A 15,643-nucleotide genomic window follows, 5' to 3' on the forward strand; every position below is an offset into this window, starting at 1 on the left:
CAAGAAAACCACCAAGGTCAGAGTACACCAAGGACCACAGTCCTCTTCCTCCTCCTCCCTTGTAGCACTGATGATGTCACCTAGTTGGGTAATGAAAAGTCTGCAAGAAAACCACCAAGCCCAGAAAACACCAATGACCGCAGTCCTCCTCCTCCCTTCCATCACTGATGATGTCACCTAGTTGGGTAATGAAAAGTCTGCAAGAAAACCACCAAGCTCTGAGGCCCCTACAGTCTGCAGAGTTTTGGTCCAAGCCCCATTCATCTCACGGCTTTCCACAAGAGTACCACTAACACGCGTAAACCTTCAATTCGCCTCTTTTCCAGCCTTTCCCCAAACTCTCAGAAAACGCCAGAAGTTCTTCCACGCGGATGGGTTTTAGGGCTTGGATTCACTTGTCCAGAAATTGGGCCGTTTTCCTGGAATCGAAGCGATGGCTTTCATTTTCGACCGCGGCCGCTGTATAAAAAAGCTCCCAGCCAGCGTCGAAAGGGCGAGATCGCGGAGGGCTGCGAAGAGAGCCGGCGGCCGATCCACTGATTTCCTTTGCAAAGACGGTAAAAGTGGGACGGCGAGCGAGCGGAGTGACTGTTTTTCCCCAGGTTCCCCTCCGGTCCTTCCCCGTAGCGGCAAGGAGTTTCTGGACCGGGGGGGGCGTCTGGAGGGGGCTGGGTCGGGGGGGATCCGGGAAGCAGAGCTGCCCCCTCGAAACCGAGGTGGAGGGGGGGAGTGGCGGGGTGGCGGGAGGCTCCGTTAGGGGCCAAAGGGTCTCTCCCCATCGGACACGTACGGGCGGGGGTCGGAAGCTGTGCGGGGCTCCTGGGGAGAATTTTGTTTCTGGGAAGGCTGCGGGGAAGGTGGTCCCGTCCAACCAAAAAGACTCTAGAGATTCTCGGTTTGTCCCAAAGACGCTTTTTCAGGAGGCAACTTGGACGTGGTTTCTTCTTTTGAAGACGTTTCTCTTCTCATCCCAGAAGCTTCTTCAGCTCTGACTGGATGGTAGTGGGGAATGGAAGGATTTGTCTTCCTTGCAGGCAGCTGGTCATTTGCATCCTTTTTAGAGGGTCTTAGAAGCCCTTGGAGGTTTATCTGTGTCCTCGGGGTCACCCGAGTGATGCTCCTGGTTCAAGGACCCTCTAAAAGGATGCAAATGACCAGCTGTCTGCAAGGAATCCCTTCCATTCCCCACCATCCTGTCAGAACTGAAGGAGTTTCTCCGAAACGTCTTCGAAAGGAAAACCCAAAAAGTCCAGTTGCCAGGTGCTGAAAAAGCCCCTTTGGGGCATCCCGTTTGGCTAGTCACTCCCTTCAGACCGGATCTGCCACCTGGGGGTGGCTTGGAAGACCCTCTGCCCTTCAGCTGGGTACCTTCTGGTGTGCCAGCTGAAGATGGCTAGAGAAGGGATTACAAAGCCTGATATGGGCTTAATGTCACTTGGAAGTCATGAAGTCATGGTGGGAAGGTCTTTTATAGCCCTCCTTTGGGAGGCCACTGTGAAGAAAATGCTTCAGCTGCCACTTACTCTCCTCAGCTGCACAACTCCCTCCACAATGCTGATGGAGGCTCCGATGTGCCTGGTTGAGAACAGAAGAAATCGCCTCCAAGTTTCTCCGAAGGCCCTTCGGTTGCTCTCAGATATCCAGAATCCGGTGGTGGTGGTGTCCATCGTGGGACTGTATCGCACGGGCAAGTCCTACCTGATGAACAGGTTGGCTGGCAAAAATTCAGGTGAGAAGGACTGAGATGAGCCAGGGTGATATCCACAAGGTGAAACCCCTGGGTGGGAAAATGAACATCCCCCAATCCGGCGTTTTCTGCTTCGATGGAGGAGTTGTACATGGAGCCTAGGACTTTCATTTTCCAAAATGCCCATTGTGAGTCATCCAGTGTATAGGGATCGTTTTTATTTTTTATTCTCTTACGTACAGTTATAAGTATACATTCACACAATTCTTCTTCTTTCCATTTGTCATTCTTGTACATTTATTATTCCATTTAAAAGGTTATTATATGCAATTTGGGTTGCTTTGTTTATCATCCCATCCGCCTGGTTTAACACCACCTTATTTTCCCTTTCTTTTCTCCTCCCTCCTTCTGCTGCTTCCTTCCTTCCTCCTCTCCCTTCCCTTCCTTCTTCCCTTACCTCTCCCCTACTCATCTCTTCTCCTTCCCACCCTCTCTCCTTCTCTTTCTCTCTCTTCCGCCCTCCTCCCCTCAGTGTCAAGGAATCTTGGACTGATGTGATCTTGCAGAATTATATCATAACTTTTATGTTAGTAAAATTACAAGATGCCGGCCTCATGGGGCAAACCAGTCAGGTAACACGACTAAATGAGCTATTTTACTTTATTGTAAACCTGCCGTGAAGAATGTTCCAATTCTGAAAATGCAATTCTTCATCCATCTTTTAGGTAAAGGAGGATGCAGATTTGCAGTTTCCATCTAAACTTCTTTTCTGTCCAGTATTGATCTGCGGGCTGCGGTGTCTCTAATTTTTTAGGACGTGTCTCTTTATTCAATCTCCCAAGGTCTTTCCCACAATCCATTACAATTTTTTTTTAAAAAATTAATTGATACATATTTATAACTTTTCTTCTGGTATGCTTTAGCTTCTCAGAAAGGTATGTGAAATAAAAACCCAATTATGAAATCCTCACAACACAGAGGCAAGTGTGGTTCACAATTCAAAAAGGTTTATTTAAGAAAAATAAAAAGCGCTTGCAAAGGTGGCCTCCAAATCTTCTCCAAAGTGGATCGAGTACAAGGAGAGCAAATATTGTCATTCAAACAATACCTTTTATACATTCTACTCCTCAGAAACTCCCCCCTTGCTGCGTATTCATTTACTTCATTTCTTTTGTCATCCCATATTGTAAAGGGTCAACTTGACATTTTCTTGAGAGGCCCCTATTTCTTATTTGGGTTTTTTGGTGCCTTTCGTTTGAGCAGATGGTTTCCTATCTAACTTGTATGTAGGCTTGGAATAACAAAGGTTATTTTGTTTACTGTTTACTGAACACATTTCGTGGTTATCAAAAGCACAGTGACATTACACATTTAAGGCAACAATATAATGGTGAACTTCCTGTTTCAAGGGGTAAATTCAGTAAACAACCAGAAAAACTGGTGATAAGAATCTGTGTCTAATTATTAACTGTAGCTCACATATTACAAGACGATCGTTTGGGATCTAAACCATATCACATTTTCCCATTTGTAGGTTTCTCTTTGGGCTCCACAGTGCAAGCAAAAACGAAAGGAATCTGGATGTGGTGCGTTCCCTATCCGGACAGGCCTAACCAAACCCTTGTCCTGCTGGATACTGAGGGATTAGGTGACGTGGAAAAGGTTAGTTTGTATTTTTTAAATTTCTTTGTATAAAATAACACACCAATGGGATATCTATTGGGCACCAAGTATAAGTAGCCCTTGACTGACAACTATTCATTTAGCAACTGTCTGAAGTTACAGTGGCACTGGAAAAAGTGTCTTATGACTGATCCTCACACTTACGGCCATCACAGCATCACCTTGGTCATGCGATCAAAGTTTAGGTGCTTGGTAACTGGTATGTATGTACGACAGTTATAGAATCCCAGGGTCTTTTACAACCTTCCTTACTCTGATGAGCAAAGTAAATGTGGGAAACCGGGCTTGCTTCTATGAAATCCCCGATTGTCATTTGAAACTCCTATAATGCATAAATATACTTAGCAGAAGTCAGAAACTGATCATAATTAATTCTTGTCCCCCTTCAGGGCAGTTCTCAAAATGATACTTGGATCTTCGCTTTGGCCGTGTTGCTGAGCAGCACCCTCGTCTACAACAGTATTGGGACCATTGATCAGACTGCTCTGGAGAAGCTTCAGTATCCTTCTCACGAATAGCTCTGTTATGCTCTGCAGTCAGATTTGGAATGAAACAGCTTTCAGGATCACCGTTGCCTACATCATTTCTAAACTCATCCCCAGCATGTGTTTCCCTAACATGCTAAGCTTGATTAGATTGAATGTTGCCTGGCTTACATTTCAGGGTATAGTGGAGACACAAAAAATAGGTTGCTTGATCAACCATGTCTGGTTTTGTGGTGGAGGCAGAGCTGGGCTTTTCACGGACATCTTTTGATGCCAGCCCTACCAGGTTAACCAGAGTAAGAAACAGACATTATGTAGACTTAAAGCTACTTTTATTAAAATAGCTCTAGTTACAGAATCTTGGAAGTCTGAATGTGCTTCCCTTCCTCCTTTTATCTTCAGAAGTATTGAGGGCATTTTTGCAACATACTTTCTTGTTCATTCATTGTACAAATATATTTTTTGATTTCTAAACTGGGCCAACAGTTTTGTGATGGAGCTGTCTGCACATATCAAGGGAAAGGCTTCCTCCAGACCTGAAGATACAGATGATTCTTCTGAATTTGTTCGCTTCTTCCCAAACTTTGTCTGGACGGTGCGAGATTTCTCTCTGCGGCTGGAACATGATGATCAACCCATCACAGAGGATGATTATCTCGAAAATGCGCTGGAATTAAAAAAAGGTACCAGAGACAAATGCAATGTGGAGCTCCATATGATCATTTAAATAAGGAATAGGAGCCATTGGGCCTAAATTTTCCTTCTTTAGGGAGGCACAGAATAATCCTCAATTGTCAAGAGGTAAATGAGTGACTTGAAACAGTTTGGTTTAGAGATGAAGGCAACAGACTAGAAACCAGGAGATTGAAGGTTCTACTAATGCATTAGGCATGAAACTCATCTGGGTGACTTTGGGCCAGTCACCAGGAGACTGTAACAAGCAATAGAAATGATTCTCTGTTGGAATGACTGAGATGCTGCTATTCTACCTGACTACAGAACATTATAAAATAAGACCCAGCAGACATGATACAATAAAAATGATTGAATTTTGAAACAGGCTAAATACACAATACAAACACCCAGTAGCAATCTCGTTTTCCATAGGAAATCCATTCAGTTAATAGTCATGACACTGAAATAAAAACTGATTTGTCTTCCTCAGTTGTTCCCTAACCACATTACGTGTTGGAAAACAAGCAATGGTATTACCCCGTTTCCCTGAAAATAAGACCTCCCTGGATAATAAGCCCAATCAGGCATGGAAACACAGTATTTCTTCAATGCTCCGTTTTCTTGGTTAATTAGAATCAGGATTGCAATTGCAGAAAGCACCTCTTGGAAATTCAGATTGCAATATGCACATATTTTGTTGGCAGCCTCTATACTTTAAAAGATTAAATCACCCTTAATTTTTACACTGCCTTTCCACAAAATCCTTCTGGGTAAACTACAGCACAGTGTGTTAAACAGATTTGGAAACAAGAAAAACTCACTTTATAGATTTGTGGCCTCTGTAAGAGAGGAAGGGTGGATAAAGTAAGTGGAGATACCTGCAGTTGATAAGGATACCAATTAAATGGTACTAAATAATAGGTATGGGAACATTCCCCAGTGAAGTGCTCACTGGCAGATGCAATTCAGATTTACCTGCAAGATGGACATGTTGCTTTCTAGAGGACAATGAGAAGGAGCAGATGTTCAATAAGCCAAGGAAATGCATCCGACAGTTCTTCCCCACCCGGAAGTGCTTCGTGTTTGATTGCCCTACTAAAAGTAGGAAGTTACGCTATCTGGAAACGATGATGGATAATCAGCTGGAGCCTGAATTTGTGGAACAAGCAAATACGTTCTGCAATTACATCTATTGGACATCTCGAGAAAAGACTCTTCCAGGCGGACACATTGTCACAGGCAATTGTGAGTGGTTCTAGCTATATTATTATTGTTGTTGTTGTTATTATTATTATTATTATTATTATTATTATTATTATAGATTTAATCTTCAGTTCAATTCATAGTCTGTGACTAATAAAAACTTAACACTTCAGGTTCTAACCAAGGATCTAAGAACTGTTAAGGTAATGTCTGAGTATGTGGACTGTTCAAATTAAAGGTTTTTTTTTTTTTAAAAAAAAGTCAGAATATTTAGGTTCAGAATTTCCCCATGTATCTAGGCAGCCCTTTGGGTAGCTGCTTCTCTTCAATTAGTGTATGACCCGGTTTTGCAATACCAATGAACCAGACTTTTTTCTTTTTCACAATAGCAGTATCAGGCATGTTGTTGGTGAGATATCCGTCTGCTTGGATTTGAAAGTTCCACAGGATCTTTCAACATGTTCATTTTCAAGAACTTTGTCAACTTGGTGTTCCCAGTAATTTTTGCTGCATTTGAACTCAAAACTTCTGGCAAAGCTTCCAATGTATGATTTTGGCAACTTGATCATGATGTTGTAGATCAGGGGTCCTCAAACTTTATTTGCAGGTCTTTGTATTTTGTTATCTTTTCCAGTTCGTTCTCTTCTCTGCTGCTGTCTCCAGGTACTGCCGTGTCCACTATCAATACTTTTTTTGCCTTTCTTATCTGCAATTGTTAAGTCTGGGGTGTTATTATAAGTCAGGGACAGCTGGAAGATTTGCGTGCATTACGCTTATTTCTGTTGAATGAAATGTTCCCCCAGAAAGCTTTGTAGGCTGGAAAAATGTGGCAGTTGCCCTCCGTCCCAATTAGCAAGCAAGTTGTGGCACAATGCTTAGATTCTTGAGTCTGCTCCACAATGAACAATGATAACTGAATATATCTCACGGATTGTCCAACAATCTGTATTATTTTTCTTGCATTAGTGTTGGCAAATTTGGTGAAGATCTACGTGGATACTATCTGTAGTGGGAAACTTCCCTGCCCGGAGAATGCAGTCTCAGCCTTGTCTGAGACTGAGAACAGTTTAGCTGTGGAGGAAGCTGTTGCTCACTATGTGAAACTGATGAAGCAAAACGTGGAGCTACCCACTGGACATACACAAAAAATGTGAGGAACAGGCCCTCCAGAAGTTCATGGCTCGTGCTTTCAAGGATGATAAACGTCAGTTCCAGCATAAACTCATGGTAGGTAATCTCGTAAGATGCTAACATTCATTGACAATAATTAAGACTTATGGGTTGGTCTCCAGTAGTTTCTCTATTTATAAGAATACAGAACAAGGGGATAGCAAAACATTTTTAATTAAAGAGAAGAACCTTCCTTGTTTTATTTCTACCTGGAAGATTCTTCTGGACATTTTGCTCAAAACCAGAAAAAAATGAAACTTTGCTTTTAATTCTTTTGATGACAAATGAATTTGTTGTTAAATAAATGGCTTGTAATATCTAGAAAAGTGAAACAAAAGATTGGGTTTGTGGGTTTTGTTGGGGGGGGGTGTTGAATTTTACGGCGCTGGCAAAAGTCAGAAATCACTTTCTCTTTATATTTTTCTTCTTTCTTCAACTTTTAAATTTTTTGTTTCTCCTTGTACTTTTATAATAAAGTTTAATAAAATATTTTAGAGAAGAATACAAAACATAGAGTTCTTGCTATAGCTCACACAAGTTGTGTAGATGTTCTTAGCTAATAAATTGGTGGTGCCAGGTGTTTTGCCTGGAAATGTGGCTAGAAGGGTAAAAGATGGATGTGGGAATGAACCCCCAGAATGATTGAGAAAATGGCAAGGAATGTCATCATCAGCCACTTTGGACAATTATGTTCCTTCTATAAGAATTAATTGCTGGCTGGGAAATTCTGGGAGCTGAATTCCACACATCTTAAAGCCCCCAAGGTTGAGAAACCCTGCTCTAGTTAAATTGAAGGAAGAGCACAAGTCATTTCAAATTGTGATGAAGCTCTGTTTAATCATGGGAGATCACCCAAATGTATACAGTGCACAAACATAGATTTGTTTGTCAAGTCTCAGCTCTTGCTTTGTTATCTTTTATTCCTGCCAGAAAAATGTGAACAAGAAGAAGGAAAAGTACTGCAGGAAAAATGAGCAGGAATCTTCTAAAATCTGTTCAGCTTTATTAAGCTCACTCTCTGAGAACCTGGAGCAGAACATCAAGAACGGAAGCTACTGCCGATCTGGTGGCCACCAGGAATTTCTTAATGACCTCCAAAAAGTGGAGAAAAAATACTTGGAGGAACCTAAGAAAGGAATAATGGTACAAAATGATGAGGGTTGCTGAATTAATATTCACAAAGGATGTTGTCATTCTTTAGGCCAGGAAAACACTTGAGGGAGCTGTTGGGAAAGTGAAGCATGTTGTAATGTGTAGATAATCTTCGATTTACTACCACAATCTGACCAGAATTTGCATTGCTAAGCAAGGCAGTTATTAAGTGAATCACGTTGACTTTTACGAAATTTTGTGTCACAATTGTTAAATAACTGTAGTTAAGTGAATCGTACAGTCATTAAGAGAACTTCCCCCATTTATTTTGTTCATCAAAAGCCAATTGGGAAGATCACATGACCGTGGGATGCTGCAGCTGTCATAAATATATCAGGTTAGGTTATTTTGACTGTAAGGAAGCTGTGATGGTCATTGAAGTACAAGGTCTGATCTTTTTAAGTGCCATGGTAACTTTGAATAGTTCTTAACGGAATGCAACCATTGTATATTGTGGAGCCTGGTCATGTGAGAGTGCGTCCTAACAAAGAACCATAAAACAGAATTCAAAATAGGGAAAATACATTACAGATACAGTGTAAATGATGAAACACTGTCATGCTGATATAATGCAAGCTGTACTGCTTTTGTGTGTCCAAGCAAGATCACAACATGCACAAAAGGGTGACAGAGCTTTTGTTATTTGCTGCTTCCTCCAACCTTCCCTCAGATGTCTCTGACGAACTGTTTCCTACGATTCCATGTTTGAAATCCTCAGAGAAAGGTGTTTGCCCATATGGGTCAAAATTTATGTACCAAAAAATGAATCTGAGATAGCAAAGCATATGCAAACCAAGAACTATTGAAAAGAATAAGAACAAACGGACTGATACCGGTAGATGGATAAACCTTAGAACAGGGGTCCCCAACCCCCAGGCCGTGGCACCAGAAACTTGTGCAAATGGAGCTGCGTTTGTGCCTGCCTCTTGCACACAGCTCCATTTATATGAATTGACACTTGAGTGCAAGTGTGCTTGCACAACTGGAGCTATACACACATGTATGGTCTCCTGAGGTTCGCATGGCCCAGTTCTGATCAGGCTACAGCCTGATAGAAGGCATGGCTTGGGGACCCTGTTCTAGTCCAACCCCCTGTTCAGGCAGGAAACCCTACACCTGTGTTGGTGAACTTTTTTGGCAAGTGCCGAAATGGGAGTGCATGTGTGGGGGAGTGCCAAAAACTGGAAAAGCCACTCTCCGGTGTGCCCGCACAATAGCTCTGGAAACCAGAAGAGCAGTTCCCTGGTGTGCATGTGCGTGCCGGGAAGCTGAGCTTCCGGTTTCCGGCATGCACATGAGCGCCAGTCACCAGGTCTTCTGGTTTATGGTGTGCATGCATGCTCGAAGACCAGCTGGCTGGTGTGCATGCATGTGCCAGAAACCAGAAGCTCAGCATGCATGCTTGGGAGCCACTCTTCCAGTTTCCAGCACTCCTGCATTTGCGAAGACCAGCTGGTCTTCCAACCCAAAAGAGCAACGGGCGATGGCTGGCATGCCCGGAAAGATGGCTCTGTGTGCCACTTATGGCACGCACGTCATAGGTTCACCATCACTGCCCTACACCATTTCAGACAAATAGTTGTCAACCTCTTCTTAAAAGCCTGGTGATGGAGCATCCACAACCTCTGGAGGCAAGATGTTCCACTGGTTAATTGTCCTCCCAATTAGAAAGTTTCTCCTTAGTTCCAGGTTAGTTTCCATTCGTTGCTTCTTGTCCTGGCGCCAGGTGATTTGGAGACTAGGTTGACCCCCTCTTCTTTGGGGCAGCCCCTCAAATATTGGAAGACTGCTACCATGTCACCCCTAGTCCTTCTCTCCGTTAAACAAGACATTCACAGCTCCTGCAACCTTACTTTGTATGTCCTCATCTGATAGCCGTGCTGTCATCCTCCAGGGAGATTGTTCAGTATCTTGCTTTCACAAAACTCATTGTTGGCAATTCTATACTGCTCCAGATTATTCTCTCTCTCCCCCCACCCCCCACCCCGCCCTTCATTCAGGCAGGGGAGACCCTGAAAAAATTCCTCTGTAGCAAGGAAAACATCAGCAAATTCATCCTTCGAAATGATGAAAGCCTTCAACAGAAGGAGGCGGAAATAGAAGGTAAAGGCATGAATAAGCTGCCAGATGATGCTGGGATGTTTCTTTTGCTTTGAAGGTGGGAAAAATCTTTCCTTACACCAAACCCACCACTAATTGGGGAAATGCTTTCCTCTCTGCTTAAACATTTTTTGTACTGTAAGATGAAGTTGTTTCCTTTTTTTCTGTAGGATTATCCAATATTTGTAACTGTCCTCATTTATATAATGTATTATATGTATTATATGATATTACATAAATGTATTGCAAAATATTCAGGAGGAGAGCCCAGGACCTTTTGAAGGACAGCATCATGAAGGAGCTGATCCAAGAATATCACACGCATGTTTAAAGGTTGTTTAGAAAAGAGGATGCTAAGACAAAGAATTCTCTTTTCTAAAATAATCATGTTATTCTTTTCTTGCCTCTTTGCACAATATTCTTGCAATTCCCCCATAGCATATAACCTTCTCTTGTCCAAATTCCATGGACAAGTGAGGTGAGGCTGGAAATATGTGCTGATAGTCCTCATTTAAAGACAACTTGTTCCACTATCACTTGAACTTGCAATACTGCTGAATGAATAGAAGGTACGACCGATTCTTACAAAGATGGCAATCAATGTTTCTTGGGGTCAAGTGATCATCATCTGCAACCTTCACTTCATGCTTCCAAAAAGTAAAGTCAGCAGGAAGTTGAAATTGGGACTATGTGACATCATCACAAGATGATGCAGGATTTGCTTAATGATGTCAACCAGACCTGCTAGAACTGCTGTCATTAAACAGCACAGTCGCATGATGTTGTATTTTATGACTGAGTAGCTAAGTGATGGAGATTCTGATCCTAGTTAGTATAATTAATCAAAGATTGCCTGTATGCCAAATATACTTATTTATTGCATTATTTGCATACCATAAAGCGTAGCCAACTTGCAAACAACCTGCCGATGTCTCACTCTCTCTTTTCCCTGTCTAGATGCAAGGATGAAAGCAAAAGCAAAAGAATTAGAGGGTGAGATTCAGAAGCAGAATGAGGAAATGTTGAAACAGAAGCTTGAAAGCGAGAAAGAGAGTTATGAGATGAACCTTCAGAAGCTAAAGGAGAAATTGGAGGAAGAAAGGAAGCAGATCCTGGAAGAGCAAGAGAAAATGATCCAAAGCAAACTGAAGGTAACACTATAATCTCAGCAAGATTTTGTTGTAATTAGGCAGTAGGATATTAACAAACAAGTAAACTTCCAAAACTGAAAACCAATAGATTTAGGACTAGTGTATCAGACCTATGTCTTTCTTATTTTGTCACATCCTCACCATTTTAAGTCTTTTTTTTAATCTTCTCTTTTTTTCTTCCCCAAAAGTTTCTTTTAAACATACATATAATATAATCCAAAGTATACCATTACATCTTAACAAACATTTTTTGAATATTCAATAATATATCAATTCCTCTTGCCATGAAGCCTCGTCAATTTTTGTTTGTTCTTCTGCTTTCCATACACCATATTATAGTCTATTTCACCTTCAACCCTTCTCCTCTCCCTCTCTCCTCCCTACCTCCTTTCTTCCCTCTGCCATCTCTCTCTTCTCTACTTTCCCTTGCTCTCTCCCTCTCCTCTCCCCTCTTTTCACACCTGCCCTCTCTCCTTCTCTTGCCCTCCCTTCTACTTCCCTCTCCCCTATCTCCTCTCTCTTTCCCTCTCTTTATCACCCTTCCAGTCTCTATTTTACATGGTGTATTTATGCCTTTTAGCTAGCCCCATTTAATATCAGTGGCATTAATAATTATATTCCAAAAAAATTAAATATACTAGTTTTCCTTTTAAAGATATACCTTTATACAAATTCCATTTGTTTCCTCTCCCCCCCCCCCATTACTTTAAGTCATTTTGATGAGGTTGAAACACATTTACCGTATTTGCATGGATAAGTCAATGGGACTATCTAAAGAAAGCAAATTATAGAATCGGTGAAAGGGGGAGCACCCTAAAGGTTTCTATGGTCAGGAGGATGTGCTGTGAAACAGCAATGAGGAATAGAACTAGTCACAATAGTTCATAGCACTTCCAGAGTTTTCGTATAGGTCCTTAACCAAAGTCTTGAAGAATGAAGGCAGCATTTCAAACACTACACCTTGTTTACCAGTTACCCATTCTGCAATTATTTAAAATTACATCACAGGAAAAGAAGATACATAACTGGTCCTTGACATTGTGACCATCACAGCACCACCATGGTCACATCATTGTGATTTGCTCATATATTTCTAACTTTTCAGCGTCCTAAGTAACGCAATTGCCATTTGCAACCTTCGCAGCCAATGTCTGATAAGTAAAGGGTCAAGTTATCATATTGTGGACATGTTATGCAAAGAGCTTTCTGGGGAAGGTTCTAATGCTGGGAAAGGTGGAAGTCAAGAGATTATAGCATCTGTTATAGGAGTGATTGATGTACCAATGGAACACTTGAAGGATCAGGTAGGAAACAGATTGTTTTGAAGAAAATCCATCTGTGTAATTGCTAAGAATTGACATCAATTTGACAGCATATAATCCATCCATCCAATCAAAAGTCAATTGAGCTTAATTTCTTCCATGCAGAAAATAGATCCAGTCATGCTGAAGACGTAAAAAACAACAGAGAAAGGCAAAGAGGGAAATGTATTGTTAGAGGAACAAGCAAAAAGAAAATATGGGGACAGACTTTGCTAAAACCAAAGATGGTAAAACAAGAGGAAATGAAGAGAGGATTTCCCCCCCTCTTAAAGTTATGGTGGAAAAGAATCTTCTGTGATTTGGAGAATGTGGGTTTCTGACACAGACAGACAGGGTTTAGGGTTTTTAGGGTTTTATTAACACTTATAGGCCGCCCTTTTCCCTGAGGGGACTCAGGGCGGCTTACATAAAATCAAGGGAGGGATATACAAACAATAACACAAACAAAACATAGAATAAAATAATGAGCAACATTCATTCATCATTCGGGTGGGGGCAATTATCTTTGTCCCCAGGCCTGACGGGCTAGCCAGGTCTTAAGGGCTGTGCGGAAGGCCTGGACGGTGGTGAGGGTACGAATCTCCACGGGGAGATCGTTCCAAAGGGTCGGAGCTACTACTGAGAAGGCTCTCCTCCTTGTAGTTGCCAGCCGGCACTGGCTGGCAGATGGAACTCGGAGGAGGCCTAGTCTATGAGATCTAATTGGTCGCAGGGAGGTAATTGGCAGAAGGCGGTCTCTCAAGTACGCAGACCCACTACCATGAAGGGCTTTATGAGTGGTAAGTAGCACCTTGAAGCGCACCCGGAGATCGACAGGTAGCCAGCGCAGCTCGCGGAGGATAGGTGTTATGTGGGTGAACCGAGGTGCACCCACGATCACTCGCGCGGCTGCGTTCTGGACTAGCTGAAGTCGCCGGATGCTCTTCAAGGGCAGCCCCATGTAGAGCACATTGCAGCACACTGCAGACAGACAGACAGACAGACAGACTGACTTTAATCCCGACTTCCTATGTAGTGTAGAAGCCACATGAATCGATCACTGCAGGATACACTTCGCCCTGAAAGAAAGAGTAGCCTAGCTGAACTACAGGGAATTAATGGGGTGCAGTAGTTCATATGAGATGCTTTCCTGCTTTTTTCCTTGCAAGATTTTACTTTGATAGGAATTGTCCAAATACATCTTAAATTTATTTCTTCATTGGCTACATTCTTGAACATGATCTGCAACATTATTCACATCTTTTGCTTTCAGTCTAATAATGTTGATGTTTGTTTGTTTCCAGGAACAAAAGGATTTCTTGGAAAAGGGTTTCGAGGAAGAAGCAATCCAGATGAATAAGAAGATCAAAGAACTCATAAGTGAAAAGGAAGAGGTGGAAGATGAAAATTGGCTAATCTCAGGTTTAGGAGCCCTGAAAGGATTTTTCACTGAAAAAATTATTGAACCAATTGTAGAGTGGTTTGAAGATCTAATGGACAGTGACTGATCAAGTGCCTTTTCATCCTAGAAATCACCTGGTGTATTCTTACTAAAGTTATTTTGGATAAGTTTTGTCAATTTAAATTTATGGTGTGCAAAATCATGCTCAGATTTTCGGGACATTTCTTTACGAAATCTGAGATTTAGCATTTTAAGGCTTTGTGTCTCAAGGTTCAGGCTTTATGTTAAGCTCCTGTTTGTTTGTTTGTTTTAATCGGGTGACCATTTCATAGCGACGTAGGCTCCTTCTCTAAGTAAATATACTCTTCATTTCCCACTTCCTCTGTATTTTTTTTCTTTCCTGGCCATTAGATGAAATCAAAGTGATTGAAAGTAGAGAATCACTTGCAAAATTTTTAAACTGCCCTGAGTTCTAATCCCACCTTAGGCATGAAGCCAGCTGGGGTGTTCTTGAGCCACTCCCTCTCTCTCAGGCCCAGGAGGGAGGCAATGGCAAATCACGTCCCAACAACCTTACAAGAAAACTGCAGGGCTTAATTGGGGAAGTCATCAGGGGTCAACAATGATTCCAAGGGAGAGAAAAAAGTGAAACTGAAAAGTAAAACAGACTCCAAAATTCCTGTCCTGCACTGTCCTCTTCTGGCTGCAGATCAGTTGCTAAGGATGACTTGGTATATACCTAGACATAAAGTACTGTATAGCAATTGTTTCAAAGATTGTTGTCATCTCTTTAAGGCAGCTTCCTCCCTATTGATACTCCCTGTCTGGCCTGGATTTCAATGCCAGTAAAAGTTGCAATCCAAAATCTCTCATGGGCAGAAAGTTGCCTGTAAGAAATATCCTATCGGGTGGGACAGTTTTCCTGGAGGAGATTGTGGTTTTGGATCATTACCTCTGGACCTGTTTGATTGCAAATTTCTCCGCCTTTTGAAGGAGGAGGCCAGTGGTGGGTTTCAAAAATTTTTGGAACCTCTTCTGTAGGTGTGGCTTGCATTCCGGGTCCACTGGTGGAACCTCTTCTAACCAGTTCGGTAGATTTGATGAACCGGTTCTACCGAATAGGTGCGAACTGGTAGGAACCCACCTCTGGAGGAGGCATAACCTTGATTGCATGTCAGGATACTCTGGGAGTTGAAATCCACCTTTCTGGAAAGCTGGACAAGGAAGGAAATTTGAGATTTAGCATTTCAAGGCTTCCTTGGGTGTCACAAGTTGAGTTCAGATTTTAGGTTAAGCTCCTGTTTGTTTTAACCTTGATGTATTAAATCATGTTTGGAAGAGTTTGTATATGACATGAAGGCCAAATTAAACCAATAACTTAAGGCCCCTTTGTACAACTTTGCATAACTCCTTGCTTTCCTTGACAATATGCAGTATAATTCAGTGTAGCTCAACCTTGGCAATGTAAAGATATGTGGATTTCAATTGCCAGAATTCCCAGGTTTCAACACAGATTTTTAAATATGTTCTTTAATAGTATTATTATGTTACTAGATGGGTGAGGAGCCCATTTCCACTTCAGGAACTTCAAAAACCAGAACTCCACAGGCCTAGTTCAGATTCATATTTCTGAA

General features: G+C 42.0%; 1 pseudogene; it reads left to right on the forward strand.

Annotated features, from left to right (window-relative positions):
- Nucleotides 1–479: 479 nt before the first annotated feature.
- Nucleotides 480–15,049, forward strand: LOC116515207 (annotated as a pseudogene).
- The last annotated feature ends 594 nt before the right edge of the window (nucleotides 15,050–15,643 follow it).

This window comes from Thamnophis elegans, chromosome 12 (genome assembly GCF_009769535.1).
Source record: "Thamnophis elegans isolate rThaEle1 chromosome 12, rThaEle1.pri, whole genome shotgun sequence".
Classification (NCBI taxonomy): Eukaryota; Metazoa; Chordata; class Lepidosauria; order Squamata; family Colubridae; genus Thamnophis; species Thamnophis elegans.